Source organism: Cyrtonyx montezumae, unplaced genomic scaffold (genome assembly GCF_038088225.1).
Source record: "Cyrtonyx montezumae isolate F1298 unplaced genomic scaffold, pur_monq_1.0 scaffold_40, whole genome shotgun sequence".
Lineage (NCBI taxonomy): Eukaryota > Metazoa > Chordata > Aves > Galliformes > Odontophoridae > Cyrtonyx > Cyrtonyx montezumae.
In genome coordinates, this window is record NW_027072046.1 from 216,211 (window position 1) to 231,114 (window position 14,904).

The window sequence follows — 14,904 nt, forward strand, 5'->3', positions numbered from 1 at the left end:
ACACTGTGAAAAAACACATACAAAACACTGAAGAGGAAGACAACATTTTGCAGACTACATCAGATTAGCTGTTCCAATTACAGGACACAACATACTGTTTGTGCTCTTAGTCCTGTTTAACAATTACACTAATCTGTAATTAAGTTACATTCCCTACAGGAAGCCAAAATAAAAGACCATAAGCATTGCAAGCTTCTCATCTTATAAGGCACACTAAGCTGAAATACAAAACCCAGATGTTTCAGCCTTACAAAGTTACATCAGGCTACTTCAAGGTGCACTAAGCTTTACTTAAGCTTCCAAGTTCTTTTACTTCCTCAAGAGCTATTTCTTCGCCAACTACAGATGTTAACTTTTCTTAGCCTCAGTTAATTGTGCTCCATCTTGACTGCTCTGTGATTCCTGAAGTCTCTGAAATCCAACTGGGAAGGCTTTCACAGAACTCCAGCTAGAATTCATTCCCAGAAAAAGATCACACAGTTGTATGGTCATTACTCAAGGTTCCCCTCCACATCGTCTTCCAAAGACGCTATCATGAATTGGTTTTAACCTCTCCAAGTTTACCTGTACAAATCTGCACAACCAACACTGACTCCAGAAATGAAACAGTACAGTTTGCATCGCTCACTGATGTGCTTCCCCAGTACAAAGTCGTACTAAGATTCAGAACAGCAAGCCGTTTCCACACAGGCTGAGTAAGAAAATACGGAACAAAGCACAGAAGACAGAAAGCAAAGATAATTTTTTTTATTTTTTATATTTTATTTTTATAAAAAACCTGCTGTTAGTAGATACATTTATATTATTGTTCTTGTTCAGTTCTGACAGTTCCTGTCACGGTGTTGTCCGTGACAGTGACCCAAGGGAAACCGAGAAGGGAGAGGGGAGAGAAAAAGAAACTGCGTCAGTGGCCGCGCGGCCGCCCGAGCAGAGCCGCGCTCCGGGAGGGGGAGGGGGAAACGGCGGGAAGAGATGGGTCTACAAGAAAACAACGGCACGATCTGAGAAGGAACGGTAACTTTACTAAATCTAATAAAATTGAACAATTGAAAGAGAGAGAAAAAGTTTCAAACCAAAAGCTATGAGCTTACGCTAAGGAGGACCTGCAGGGGAAGCACACGTGCTGAACCTCCACGGCAGCCCAGAGCAACGCGCCCAGACCGAGCGCCGCCTGCATCCGGTGCGGAGCTCCGCCCCTCCCCTCTGCTGCTCCCCCAGCATTAACTCCTTCACTGCTGCATGATGCTCTGATGTGGAATACCGGCATCAAAACCACAAAACCACAACATTCCACCCCTTATTCCACATCATCACATCATGCTTAACACACATCTATACATAACCAAACAGTAATAACATGAGTTACATAGAAACATATATATATATACATACATACACACGTAATTACAGACTGCATTCCCCCAGCATCAAATTCCCTTGTGGGACACACTGGACGTCCCCATTTTTATCCATTACCCACCAGGTGCACCCAGGTCCCTGCGCAAAAACGATTCCACGGAGGGGTTTGCCCTTTCCAGAGGCTGGAAGGACCCACACCGCTTTTCCCAACATGCTCCTCACATGTACCACAGGGACCTTATCTCCCTCTATGGTCTGTAGGGAGCCGGACTGTGTAGGACCCTCTCGGTTGACTGATCCCCTAGTGTTGACCAGCCAGGTGGCTTCTGCCAGATGCTTCTCCCAGTGCTTGAATGTCCCACCACCCATTGCTCTCAACGTGGTTTTTAACAACCCGTTGTAGCGCTCGATCTTACCAGCAGCTGGTGCATGGTAGGGGATATGGTAGATCCATTCAATGCCGTGTTCTTTGGCCCAGATATCCACAAGAGAATTTTTGAAATGAGTCCCATTATCGGACTCAATTCTCTCTGGAGTGCCATGTCTCCATAGGACTTGTCTCTCGAGCCCTAAGATGGTGTTTCGGGCGGTAGCATGGGGTACTGCGTATGTCTCAAGCCACCCAGTGGTCGCCTCCACCATGGTGAGCACGTAACGCTTACCATCGCGAGTTCGTGGCAAGGTGATATAATCAACCTGCCACGCCTCCCCATATTTATACTTTTCCCATCGCCCTTCCTGCCAGAGGGGTTTCATCCTCTTGGCCTGTTTAATTATGGCACATGTGTCACAGTCATGGATAACCTGTGCAACGGCATCCATAGTTAAGTCCACCCCTCGGTCTCTAGCCCACTTATAGGTCGCATCCCTTCCTTGATGGCCAGAGGTCTCATGGGCCCACCGGGCTAAAAACAGCTCTCCTTTGTTCTGCCAGTCCAAATCGATCTGAGACACCTCAATTCTGGCAGCTCGATCTACCTGATGGTTATTTCTCTGCTCTTCAGTAGCTCGATTCTTGGGCACATGAGCATCTACATGGCGCACCTTTACACCCAACCTTTTTGTTCGGGCAGCAATGTCTTTCCACAGTTCAGCAGCCCAAATAGGTTTACCCTTCCGTTGCCAGTTGTCCTGTTCCCACTGCTGCAACCAACCCCATAAAGCATTTGCCACCATCCAAGAGTCAGTATAAAGATATAGCATGGGCCACCTCTCCCGTTCAGCCACATCTAAGGCCAGCTGGACAGCCTTTACCTCCGCAAATTGGCTTGACTCTCCTTCTCCTTCGGTGGCCTCTGCAACTCGTCGTGTGGGGCTCCACACAGCAGCCTTCCATCTGCGATGCTTCCCAACAATACGACACGATCCATCAGTGAAGAGGGCATACGTCTTTTCATTCTCTAGTAGTTCGTTATATGGTGGGGCCTCTTTAGCACGTGGTATCTCCTCTGATGGGGATGTTCCAAATTTCTTGCCTTCAGGCCAGTCCATGATCACCTCCAGGATTCCTGGACGGTTGAGGTTCCCCATCCGAGCTCGCTGTGTAATCAGTGCAATCCACTTACTCCAGGTGGCATCGGTAGCATGATGGGTGGGGGGAACCTTTCCTTTGAACATCCAATTCAGCACTGGCAGTCGAGGTGCCAGGAGGAGCTGTGTCTCAGTACCAATCACTTCAGAGGCAGCCCGAACCCCCTCGTATGCGGCCAAAATCTCCTTCTCAGTTGGAGTGTAGCACTCCTCTGAACCCCTGTACGCTCTGCTCCAAAATCCAAGGGGTCGGCCTCGGGTCTCCCCAGAGGCTCTTTGCCACAGACTCTAAGTGGGACCTTTCTCTCCAGCAGCAGTGTAGAGGATGTTTTTCACATCCTGTCCCAACCGAACTGGCCCCAGGGCCACAGCACGGGCTATCTCCTGCTTGATTTGCTCAAAGGCCTGCTGCTGTTCAGGACCCCATGCAAAATTATTCTTTTTCCGAGTCACTTGATAGAGGGGGCTTACTATGAGGCTGTAGTTTGGGATGTGCATCCTCCAAAAACCTACTACACCCAGAAAAGACTGTGTCTCTTTCTTGCTAGTGGGTGGTGACATACTGGTGATTTTGTCAATCACATCTCCTGGAATGTGACGACGTCCATCTTGCCATTTTACTCCTAGGAATTGAATTTCTTGGGCAGGTCCCTTCACTTTGTTCCGTTTAATAGCAAAACCAGCACCCAGAAGAATTTGGATTATTCGCTCTCCTTTTTTAAAAACTTCCTCTGCTGTATCACCCCACACAACAATGTCATCAATATACTGGAGGTGCTCAGGTGCCCCACCCTGTTCCAGTGTGGTTTGAATCAGCCCATGGCAGATGGTTGGGCTGTGTTTCCACCCCTGGGGCAAACGGTTCCAGGTGTACTGAACGCCCCTCCAGGTGAAAGCAAACTGTGGTCTGCACTCTGTGGCCAAAGGAATAGAGAAGAATGCATTGGCAATGTCTATAGTGGCATACCACTTGGCTGCTTTTGACTCCAGTTCATACTGCAGCTCCAACATATCTGGCACAGCAGCACTCAGTGGGGGTGTGACTTCATTCAGGCCACGGTAATCTACCGTCAGCCTCCATTCTCCACTGGCTTTACGCACCGGCCATATGGGGCTGTTAAAAGGTGAGTGAGTCTTGCTGATCACTCCCTGGCTCTCTAGCTGACGGATCAAGTTATGAATGGGGAGCAAGGAATCCCTGTTGGTGCGGTACTGCCGTCTGTGCACTGTTTTTGTAGCGATAGGTACCTGCTGCTCTTTCACTTTCAGTACCCCCACAACAGACGGATCTTCTGACAGGCCAGGTAAAACAGACAGCTGCTGAATGTTGTCTGCATCTACAGCAGCTATTCCAAAAGCCCATCGGTACCCCTTGGGATCCTTGAAATGTCCCCTTCTGAGATAGTCAAAACCGAGTATGCATGGAGCCCCCTGTCCAGTCACTATGGGATGCTTCTGCCAGGTTTTACCGGTGAGGCTTATTTCTGCCTCCAACACAGACAGTTCCTGAGAACCCCCAGTCACTCCAGAAATATGAATCAACTCTGTCCCTTTATAACTCGAGGGCATCAGAGTGCACTGTGCACCAGTGTCCACCAGTGCCTTATATCTTTGTGGCTCTAATGTGCCAGGCCATCTAATCCACACAGTCCAATACACTCTATTATCCCTTTCCCTCCCCTGGCTGAGGGCAGGGCCCCTCTATTGGTTACCTGCAGTGACGGGAGCAATTTCGTTGGTGGCTGATCTCTGCTGTAGTTCTCTCACCCGTGCTCGCAGTACAGGAGTGGGTTTTTTATGCCACTTCCTCATGTCCTCTCCGTTTTCTCGTAAGAAGCTCCACATGGCCACACGTGACATGATGTTACTGCCGTCATTTGCTCGTGCAGAGGGGCGGTTGCCTTTGGTGGCCGAGACTTTCAACAGTTTGATCAATTGCTTCATCAGATTCTTTGCGTCATGCTCGTCTTCATCAGGTGTTTCCAATACTGACACAGGTTCATCCCTATTCATCAGTAATGACAGTTCCTCCAGTATAGTTTTCTTTATCTCACCTACTTCTTCTGCTACTATAGCTGCAATGGAAGCACGTGATGGTGGAAACTGTTGTTCAAAGTTTTGGAGTGTAATAGTCAATTCATAAACTGGGAGTCTTCTGTCTTGACCCTCGAATCTATGGAACATTGCTACCAGTGTACTTGCGTACCTCTCTGGTGCTGTTTTTGAGAGCTTGCGATATACATCAGGTGTGCACCTTACTCTATCAGGATCACGGTCCTGGTGTGGATTGTTAGGGACGAAATTGGGATCATACAGCATCTCTACTACGGCTGTTTCTCTCAAAAATTGGATGCCTTTCTCCACGGTGTTCCATCTTTCCACCTTAGGCTCCAGATCATCTTTGTAAGGGTATCTATCCTTTACAGCCACTAGTACTCGTTCCCAGAGGGTAGTGACTCCATTCAGACATCTGCCAATTCCTCTGTCGATAGCTGGGTCTCGGGCAATGCTTGCCAGTTGGCGGGCTTCGCTGCCATCTAGGGACACGCTGCTGGCACCGCTGTCCCAACACCGCAGCAACCAGGTGACAATAGATTCACCCGAGCGCCGTACAAACTCCTTTCTTGAACCTTGTATTTCAGTCATCTTTAGGGGCCGACGAGTAGTGGTAACAGTGACTCCATCATCATCGCTGTCTTCTCCATGTCTCTCACTTTTCTTAGTGGCCTTTTTAGGTGGTGGTGGTGGTGGTGGTGGTGGTGGTGCTGAGGAGGGCCCCTCGCCTGGATCTTCCTGTTTTTTTCTCCGCTTCTTCTTTCCGTTCTAGGCGCGAGGACGGCCGTGTCCATTTCTGGCCTTCCACAGGGGCAACCGACACTGATACCGGTGCTTCCTGTGATTGGTCAGGTCTAACTTCGAGGTTTTCATTTTTGCTTTGGACCTTGGTTTGGAAACCATTTCTCTCCAGAATATCAATTATGGCTCGATAAGCACAAGCCAGACCCCAAACAATACATTCCTTCTCAGATCGTCCCGAGTCCCATGACTCCTTACCCAAACACTCACTGAATTTCTCAGGGTCCCACAGGTGCTCAAGATCAAAATTGCATAACACCGGGGGTCCCCACGCTTCTAATTTCTTTCCTAATTTTTTCCACCTTCCCTGCCATTCAACACTCTCTGGTTTTGAGGAAGGCTTCCTCCATATGATATAAATTGCCAAGAGAGCATTCAGGAAAATAGATAACACAGTTGTCAGGTTGACATCCTGAATATAGGTAAAGACCTGAAAAGAGTAACTGGAAACCATTCCAAATGCCGCATAATCTGTCACATTAGCCAGGGTGTTTAGGTAGGAGGCATGTAACCCCCTCAGCACACTAAAGTAGCTGTATATCCACATTACTCCGGTGCTGAACGCGAGGAGCTTAAAAAGACGCCAGCATGCTATAAGGTACATGAAAAACCTTAGTCCACTCTGCACCAGATTTACAATGGAGTGCCAATACTGCACTGCCCGCATTCTCCACCAATAATTGTCACGGTGTTGTCCGTGACAGTGACCCAAGGGAAACCGAGAAGGGAGAGGGGAGAGAAAAAGAAACTGCGTCAGTGGCCGCGCGGCCGCCCGAGCAGAGCCGCGCTCCGGGAGGGGGAAACGGCGGGAAGAGATGGGTCTACAAGAAAACAACGGCACGATCTGAGAAGGAACGGTAACTTTACTAAATCTAATAAAATTGAACAATTGAGAGAGAGAGAAAAATTTCCAACCCAAAAGCTGTGAGCTTACGTTAAGGAGGACCTGCAGGGGAAGCACACGTGCTGAACCTCCACGGCAGCCCAGAGCAACGCGCCCAGACCGAGCGCCGCCTGCATCCGGTGCGGAGCTCCGCCCCTCCCCTCTGCTGCTCCCCCAGCATTAACTCCTTCACTGCTGCGTGATGCTCTGATGTGGAATACCGGCATCAAAACCACAAAACCACAACAGTTCCCTCTCCTCTGGTAAAGAGACAACTGGCTCCAAGTGGAGAGCACCACTGTGGACCACCTCATCATCTCTGCCACCTTCAACTTCGTCGGCCTTACTGGCTGGCTGCACTCCAAAAACAGCTGCTCCTGCGTTCGCCCATTTGAAGATTTTACCTACAATTAAGAGATTTACATTTTAAACTCACCAAGAGGAAAGATGACACAAGCTTGCATCATTTAGCAATAAGCAGAAATCTGGTACACAGATGTTCACTGTGGGATGCACAAATCCAGATGCTTATCTTTACCAGAGGCTCACGCTGAACTCATCTTTAGAGCCAAGAGCAAAGTCTCCAGAGTTCTTGGAAGCCACATCTGCAAATGACAAGCCTGAAGCATTCCCAAAGCCAAACAGCATCTTTTTACCTTCTGTCAAAGATGGAAACATCACACCTTTCTCTCCTTCCTCAAGGGAAACGTGTCATACAGCCGTAAGAAGAAACTGGAGAAGCTTTAAAAATGGCACGTGACTTCTCACAGTGACCGCTTTTTTTATTCTAGTCCAAAAAGCTGCTCAAGACTGAGCTTCAGTGTGCCACGCATCTCTATGATAGCTGTGACTCTGAACTCAGATCCACTGAACTCGAGTAAGTACTCAACACAGTATTTCACAGGAACCTCGTTACAGTATAAATCACACAACAGAGATAAGCAGTGCTCTGGAGCAGTGTCATGTGAACAAACCAGAATTTGATGGATGGAAGTATTTTCATTCCCCTTCACGTCTTTACTAGATTGATACCCGTGCTTCAAATTCAGACGTACCTTGCCATTTCCTTGTTTCTTTCTCATCACTGGGTTACCATCTCTGAAGATTCTTAGCTGTTGGATCACAGTCTTTATCTGAAATACAGGAAACAAGCGGGAGTTCTCATCAGTTCTCCACACGCAGACACAAGTCCAAGTTTGTTAAGCCCTTCAGACTCACAAGCCTGGCCACGCACGCAAGACTTCCACATATGTTTGAAGAACTTTACACATCAGCAAGTAAGTTCCCAATTCTTATTTACGTACAGGTGCTTTATTACACTACTGACACTTTCTCTGCCTACATTTATGGCATGGCTTTCACCTTTTCAGAAAACAAGCACCTTGCCCTTTTTAGTTAAGAGTCCCACAGAGCAGATTTGGAATAGGAGATGGAAGGTCGTTGGCCAAGTTTCGCTACTTGCAAGAGCTACCGTGAATACACAGCTACTTGAACTTGCTTCTCCGCGCAACCCACACTTACTCCGTTCCAGAGCAGGGGCAGTACCTTCAGCATGCAGTTTTATCACCGAATCAGAAGGACCACTGGCACAGAGTTTGTAGTTTCTTCTTTTGCTAGTTTGGTCCTGGCATCTGTCACAGATGTTCTGAGGTCTCTTAAGCCACGCTTTGTTTCTTCTGCTTTCTCTGTAAGCTGAGCTGTCCTGCCTGTATCAACAAGTTTAGGGGGTGTCCTCACTGGTACATCTAGCAGTAGCTGCTGACACTCTTCAAACTTCTGCTTGAACTCCTCAGCCTGCTCTGCTGTTCTGAACTTTGCTGCCAGCTGCCCCAGCTTTGCATTGCCATCAGAGAACTCACAGGACATCCACATCCATGCTTTGCCTGAGCCCGACAGCACTTTCAAGTTCACTGTTGTTGTTCTCCAGTGATTTGCACAGACCTTTAGTACCTGCTCACGTTGCATCACTACTACTTTGACATTAACTCCATTTTCAAGGATCTTCAGGCTGCCCGCACCACGTTGTTTCCACTGGCTTCTGTCTGGATCAAACCTAAATAACTTTACTCTTTGGGAGTACGGCACTTTCTCAGCTTCCTCAGCATTTTGTCCCACGCTTTCTGAAAAAGAGATTCCTGAAGTATGTCTGTCACTGAAACTGAAGGTATTTCTAAGTTTCTGAGCTGTTGGTTCACAGACTTCATCTGAAATACAGGAAACAAGCGGGAGTTCTCATCAGTTCTCCACACGCAGACACATGTCCAAGTTTGTTAAGCCCTTCAGACTCACAAGCCTGGCCACGCACGCAAGACTTCCACATATGTTTGAAGAACTTTACACATCAGCAAGTAAGTTCCCAATTCTTATTGTTGTGGTTTTGTGGTTTTGATGCCGGTATTCCACATCAGAGCATCATGCAGCAGTTAAGGAGTTAATGCTGGGGGAGCAGCAGAGGGGAGGGGCGGAGCTCCGCACTGGATGCGGGCGGCGCTCGGTCTTGGCACGTTGCTCTGGGCTGCCCTGGAGGTTCAGCACGTGTGCTTCCCCTGCGGGTCCTCCTTAGCGTAAGCTCATAGCTTTTGGTTTGAAACTTTTTCTCTCTCTTTCAATTGTTCAATTTTATTAGATTTAGTAAAGTTACTGTTCCTTCTCAGATCGTGCCGTTGTTTTCTTGTAGACCCATCTCTTCCCGCCGTTTCCCCCTCCCCCTCCCGGAGCGCGGCTCTGCTCGGGCGGCCGCGCGGCCACTGACGCAGTTTCTTTTTTTTCTCTCCCCTCTCCCTTCTCGGTTTCCTTTGGGTCACTGTCACGGACAACACCGTGACAATTATTGGTGGAGAATGCGGGCATTGCAGTATTGGCTCTCCATTGTAAATCTGGTGCAGAGTGGACTAAGGTTTTTCATGTACCTTATAGCATGCTGGCGTCTTTTTAAGCTCCTCGCGTTCAGCACCAGAGTAATGTGGCTATACAGCTACTTTAGTGCGCTGAGGGGGTTACATGCCTCCTACCTAAACACCCTGGCTAACGTGACAGATTATGCGGCATTTGGAACGGTTTCCAATTACTCTTTTCAGGTCTTTACCTATATTCAGGATGTCAGCCCGGCAGTTGTGGCAACTGTGTTATCTGTTTTTCTGCATGCACTCTCTGCAATAGTAATTTACATCATGTGGAGGAAGCTTTCCTCAAAACCAGAGAGTGTTGAATGGCAGGGAAGGTGGAAAAAATTAGGAAAGAAATTAGAAGCGTGGGGACCCCCGGTGTTATGCAATTTTGATCTTGAGCACCTGTGGGACCCTGAGAAATTCAGTGAGTGTTTAGGTAAGGAGTCATGGGACTCGGGACGGTCTGAGAAGGAATGTATTGTTTGGGGTCTGGCTTGTGCTTATCGAGCCATAATTGATATTCTGGAGAGAAATGGTTTCCAAACCAAGGTCCAAAGCAAAAATGAAAACCTCGAAGTTAGACCTGACCAATCACAGGAAGCACCGGTATCAGTGTCGGTTGCCCCTGTGGAAGGCCAGAAATGGACACGGCCGTCCTCGCGCCTAGAACGGAAAGAAGAAGAAGCAGAGAAAAAAAAGGAAGATCCAGGCGAGGGGCCCTCCTCAGCACCACCACCACCACCACCACCACCACCACCTAAAAAGGCCACTAAGAAAAGTGAGAGACATGGAGAAGACAGCGATGATGATGGAGTCACTGTTACCACTACTCGTCGGCCCCTAAAGATGACTGAAATACAAGGTTCAAGAAAGGAGTTTGTACGGCGCTCGGGTGAATCTATTGTCACCTGGTTGCTGCGGTGTTGGGACAGCGGTGCCAGCAGCGTGTCCCTAGATGGCAGCGAAGCCCGCCAACTGGCAAGCATTGCCCGAGACCCAGCTATCGACAGAGGAATTGGCAGATGTCTGAATGGAGTCGCTACCCTCTGGGAACGAGTCCTAGTGGCTGTAAAGGATAGATACCCTGACAAAGATGATCTGGAGCCTAAGGTGGAAAGATGGAACACCGTGGAGAAAGGCATCCAATTTTTGAGAGAAACAGCCGTAGTAGAGATGCTGTATGATCCCAATTTCATCCCTAACAACCCACACCAGGACCGTGATCCTGATAGAGTAAGGTGCACACCTGATGTATATCGCAAGCTCTCAAAAACAGCACCAGAGAGGTACGCAAGTACACTGGTAGCAATGTTCCATAGATTCGAGGGTCAAGACAGGAGACTCCCAGTTTATGAATTGACTATTACACTCCAAAACTTTGAACAGCAGTTTCCACCATCACGTGCTTCCATTGCAGCTATAGTAGCAGAAGAAGTAGGTGAGATTAAGGAGACACAGAAAACTATACTGGAGGAACTGTCATTACTGATGAATAGGGATGAACCTGTGTCAGTATTGGAAACACCTGATGAAGACGAGCATGACGCAAAGAATCTGATGAAGCAATTGATCAAACTGTTGAAAGTCTCGGCCACCAAAGGCAACCGCCCCTCTGCACGAGCAAATGACGGCAGTAACATCATGTCACGTGTGGCCATGTGGAGCTTCTTACGAGAAAACGGAGAGGACATGAGGAAGTGGCATAAAAAACCCACTCCTGCACTGCGAGCACGGGTGAGAGAACTACAGCAGAGATCAGCCACCAATGAAATTGCTCCCGTCACTGCAGGTAACCAATAGAGGGGCCCTGCCCTCAGCCAGGGGAGGGAAAGGGATAACAGAGTGTATTGGACTGTGTGGATTAGATGGCCTGGCACATTAGAGCCACAAAGATATAAGGCACTGGTGGACACTGGTGCACAGTGCACTCTGATGCCCTCGAGTTATAAAGGGACAGAGTTGATTCATATTTCTGGAGTGACTGGGGGTTCTCAGGAACTGTCTGTGTTGGAGGCAGAAATAAGCCTCACCGGTAAAACCTGGCAGAAGCATCCCATAGTGACTGGACAGGGGGCTCCATGCATACTCGGTATTGACTATCTCAGAAGGGGACATTTCAAGGATCCCAAGGGGTACCGATGGGCTTTTGGAATAGCTGCTGTAGATGCAGACAACATTCAGCAGCTGTCTGTTTTACCTGGCCTGTCAGAAGATCCGTCTGTTGTGGGGGTACTGAAAGTGAAAGAGCAGCAGGTACCTATCGCTGCAAAAACAGTGCACAGACGGCAGTACCGCACCAACAGGGATTCCTTGCTCCCCATTCATAACTTGATCCGTCAGCTAGAGAGCCAGGGAGTGATCAGCAAGACTCACTCACCTTTTAACAGCCCCATATGGCCGGTGCGTAAAGCCAGTGGAGAATGGAGGCTGACGGTAGATTACCGTGGCCTGAATGAAGTCACACCCCCACTGAGTGCTGCTGTGCCAGATATGTTGGAGCTGCAGTATGAACTGGAGTCAAAAGCAGCCAAGTGGTATGCCACTATAGACATTGCCAATGCATTCTTTTCTATTCCTTTGGCCACAGAGTGCAGACCACAGTTTGCTTTCACCTGGAGGGGCGTTCAGTACACCTGGAACCGTTTGCCCCAGGGGTGGAAACACAGCCCAACCATCTGCCATGGGCTGATTCAAACCACACTGGAACAGGGTGGGGCACCTGAGCACCTCCAGTATATTGATGACATTGTTGTGTGGGGTGATACAGCAGAGGAAGTTTTTAAAAAAGGAGAGCGAATAATCCAAATTCTTCTGGGTGCTGGTTTTGCTATTAAACGGAACAAAGTGAAGGGACCTGCCCAAGAAATTCAATTCCTAGGAGTAAAATGGCAAGATGGACGTCGTCACATTCCAGGAGATGTGATTGACAAAATCACCAGTATGTCACCACCCACTAGCAAGAAAGAGACACAGTCTTTTCTGGGTGTAGTAGGTTTTTGGAGGATGCACATCCCAAACTACAGCCTCATAGTAAGCCCCCTCTATCAAGTGACTCGGAAAAAGAATAATTTTGCATGGGGTCCTGAACAGCAGCAGGCCTTTGAGCAAATCGAGCAGGAGATAGCCCGTGCTGTGGCCCTGGGGCCAGTTCGGTTGGGACAGGATGTGAAAAACATCCTCTACACTGCTGCTGGAGAGAAAGGTCCCACTTAGAGTCTGTGGCAAAGAGCCTCTGGGGAGACCCGAGGCCGACCCCTTGGATTTTGGAGCAGAGCGTACAGGGGTTCAGAGGAGTGCTACACTCCAACTGAGAAGGAGATTTTGGCCGCATACGAGGGGGTTCGGGCTGCCTCTGAAGTGATTGGTACTGAGACACAGCTCCTCCTGGCACCTCGACTGCCAGTGCTGAATTGGATGTTCAAAGGAAAGGTTCCCCCCACCCATCATGCTACCGATGCCACCTGGAGTAAGTGGATTGCACTGATTACACAGCGAGCTCGGATGGGGAACCTCAACCGTCCAGGAATCCTGGAGGTGATCATGGACTGGCCTGAAGGCAAGAAATTTGGAACATCCCCATCAGAGGAGATACCACGTGCTAAAGAGGCCCCACCATATAACGAACTACTAGAGAATGAAAAGACGTATGCCCTCTTCACTGATGGATCGTGTCGTATTGTTGGGAAGCATCGCAGATGGAAGGCTGCTGTGTGGAGCCCCACACGACGAGTTGCAGAGGCCACCGAAGGAGAAGGAGAGTCAAGCCAATTTGCGGAGGTAAAGGCTGTCCAGCTGGCCTTAGATGTGGCTGAACGGGAGAGGTGGCCCATGCTATATCTTTATACTGACTCTTGGATGGTGGCAAATGCTTTATGGGGGTGGTTGCAGCAGTGGGAACAGGACAACTGGCAACGGAAGGGTAAACCTATTTGGGCTGCTGAACTGTGGAAAGACATTGCTGCCCGAACAAAAAGGTTGGGTGTAAAGGTGCGCCATGTAGATGCTCATGTGCCCAAGAATCGAGCTACTGAAGAGCAGAAAAATAACCATCAGGTAGATCGAGCTGCCAGAATTGAGGTGTCTCAGATCGATTTGGACTGGCAGAACAAAGGAGAGCTGTTTTTAGCTTGGTGGGCCCATGAGACCTCAGGCCATCAAGGAAGGGATGCGACCTATAAGTGGGCTAGAGACCGAGGGGTGGACTTAACTATGGATGCCGTTGCACAGGTTATCCATGACTGTGACACATGTGCCATAATTAAACAGGCCAAGAGGATGAAACCCCTCTGGCAGGAAGGGCGATGGGAAAAGTATAAATATGGGGAGGCGTGGCAGGTTGATTATATCACCTTGCCACGAACTCGCGATGGTAAGCGTTACGTGCTCACCATGGTGGAGGCGACCACTGGGTGGCTTGAGACATACGCAGTACCCCATGCTACCGCCCGAAACACCATCTTAGGGCTCGAGAGACAAGTCCTATGGAGACATGGCACTCCAGAGAGAATTGAGTCCGATAATGGGACTCATTTCAAAAATTCTCTTGTGGATATCTGGGCCAAAGAACACGGCATTGAATGGATCTACCATATCCCCTACCATGCACCAGCTGCTGGTAAGATCGAGCGCTACAACGGGTTGTTAAAAACCACGTTGAGAGCAATGGGTGGTGGGACATTCAAGCACTGGGAGAAGCATCTGGCAGAAGCCACCTGGCTGGTCAACACTAGGGGATCAGTCAACCGAGAGGGTCCTACACAGTCCAGCTCCCTACAGACCATAGAGGGAGATAAGGTCCCTGTGGTACATGTGAGGAGCATGTTGGGAAAAGCGGTGTGGGTCCTTCCAGCCTCTGGAAAGGGCAAACCCCTCCGTGGAACCGTTTTTGCGCAGGGACCTGGGTGCACCTGGTGGGTAATGGATAAAAATGGGGACGTCCAGTGTGTCCCACAAGGGAATTTGATGCTGGGGGAATGCAGTCTGTAATTACGTGTGTATGTATATATATATATATATATATATATATATGTTTCTATGTAACTCATGTTATTACTGTTTGGTTATGTATAGATGTGTGTTAAGCATGATGTGATGATGTGGAATAAGGGGTGGAATGTTGTGGTTTTGTGGTTTTGATGCCGGTATTCCACATCAGAGCATCATGCAGCAGTGAAGGAGTTAATGCTGTGGGAGCAGCAGAGGGGCGGAGCTCCGCACCGGATGCGAGGCGGCGCTCGGTCTGGGCGCGTTGCTCTGGGCTGCCGTAGAGGTTCAGCACGTGTGCTTCCCCTGCAGGTCCTCCTTAACGTAAGCTCACAGCTTTTGGGTTGGAAATTTTTATCTCTCTCTCAATTGTTCAATTTTATTAGATTTAGTAAAGTTACCGTT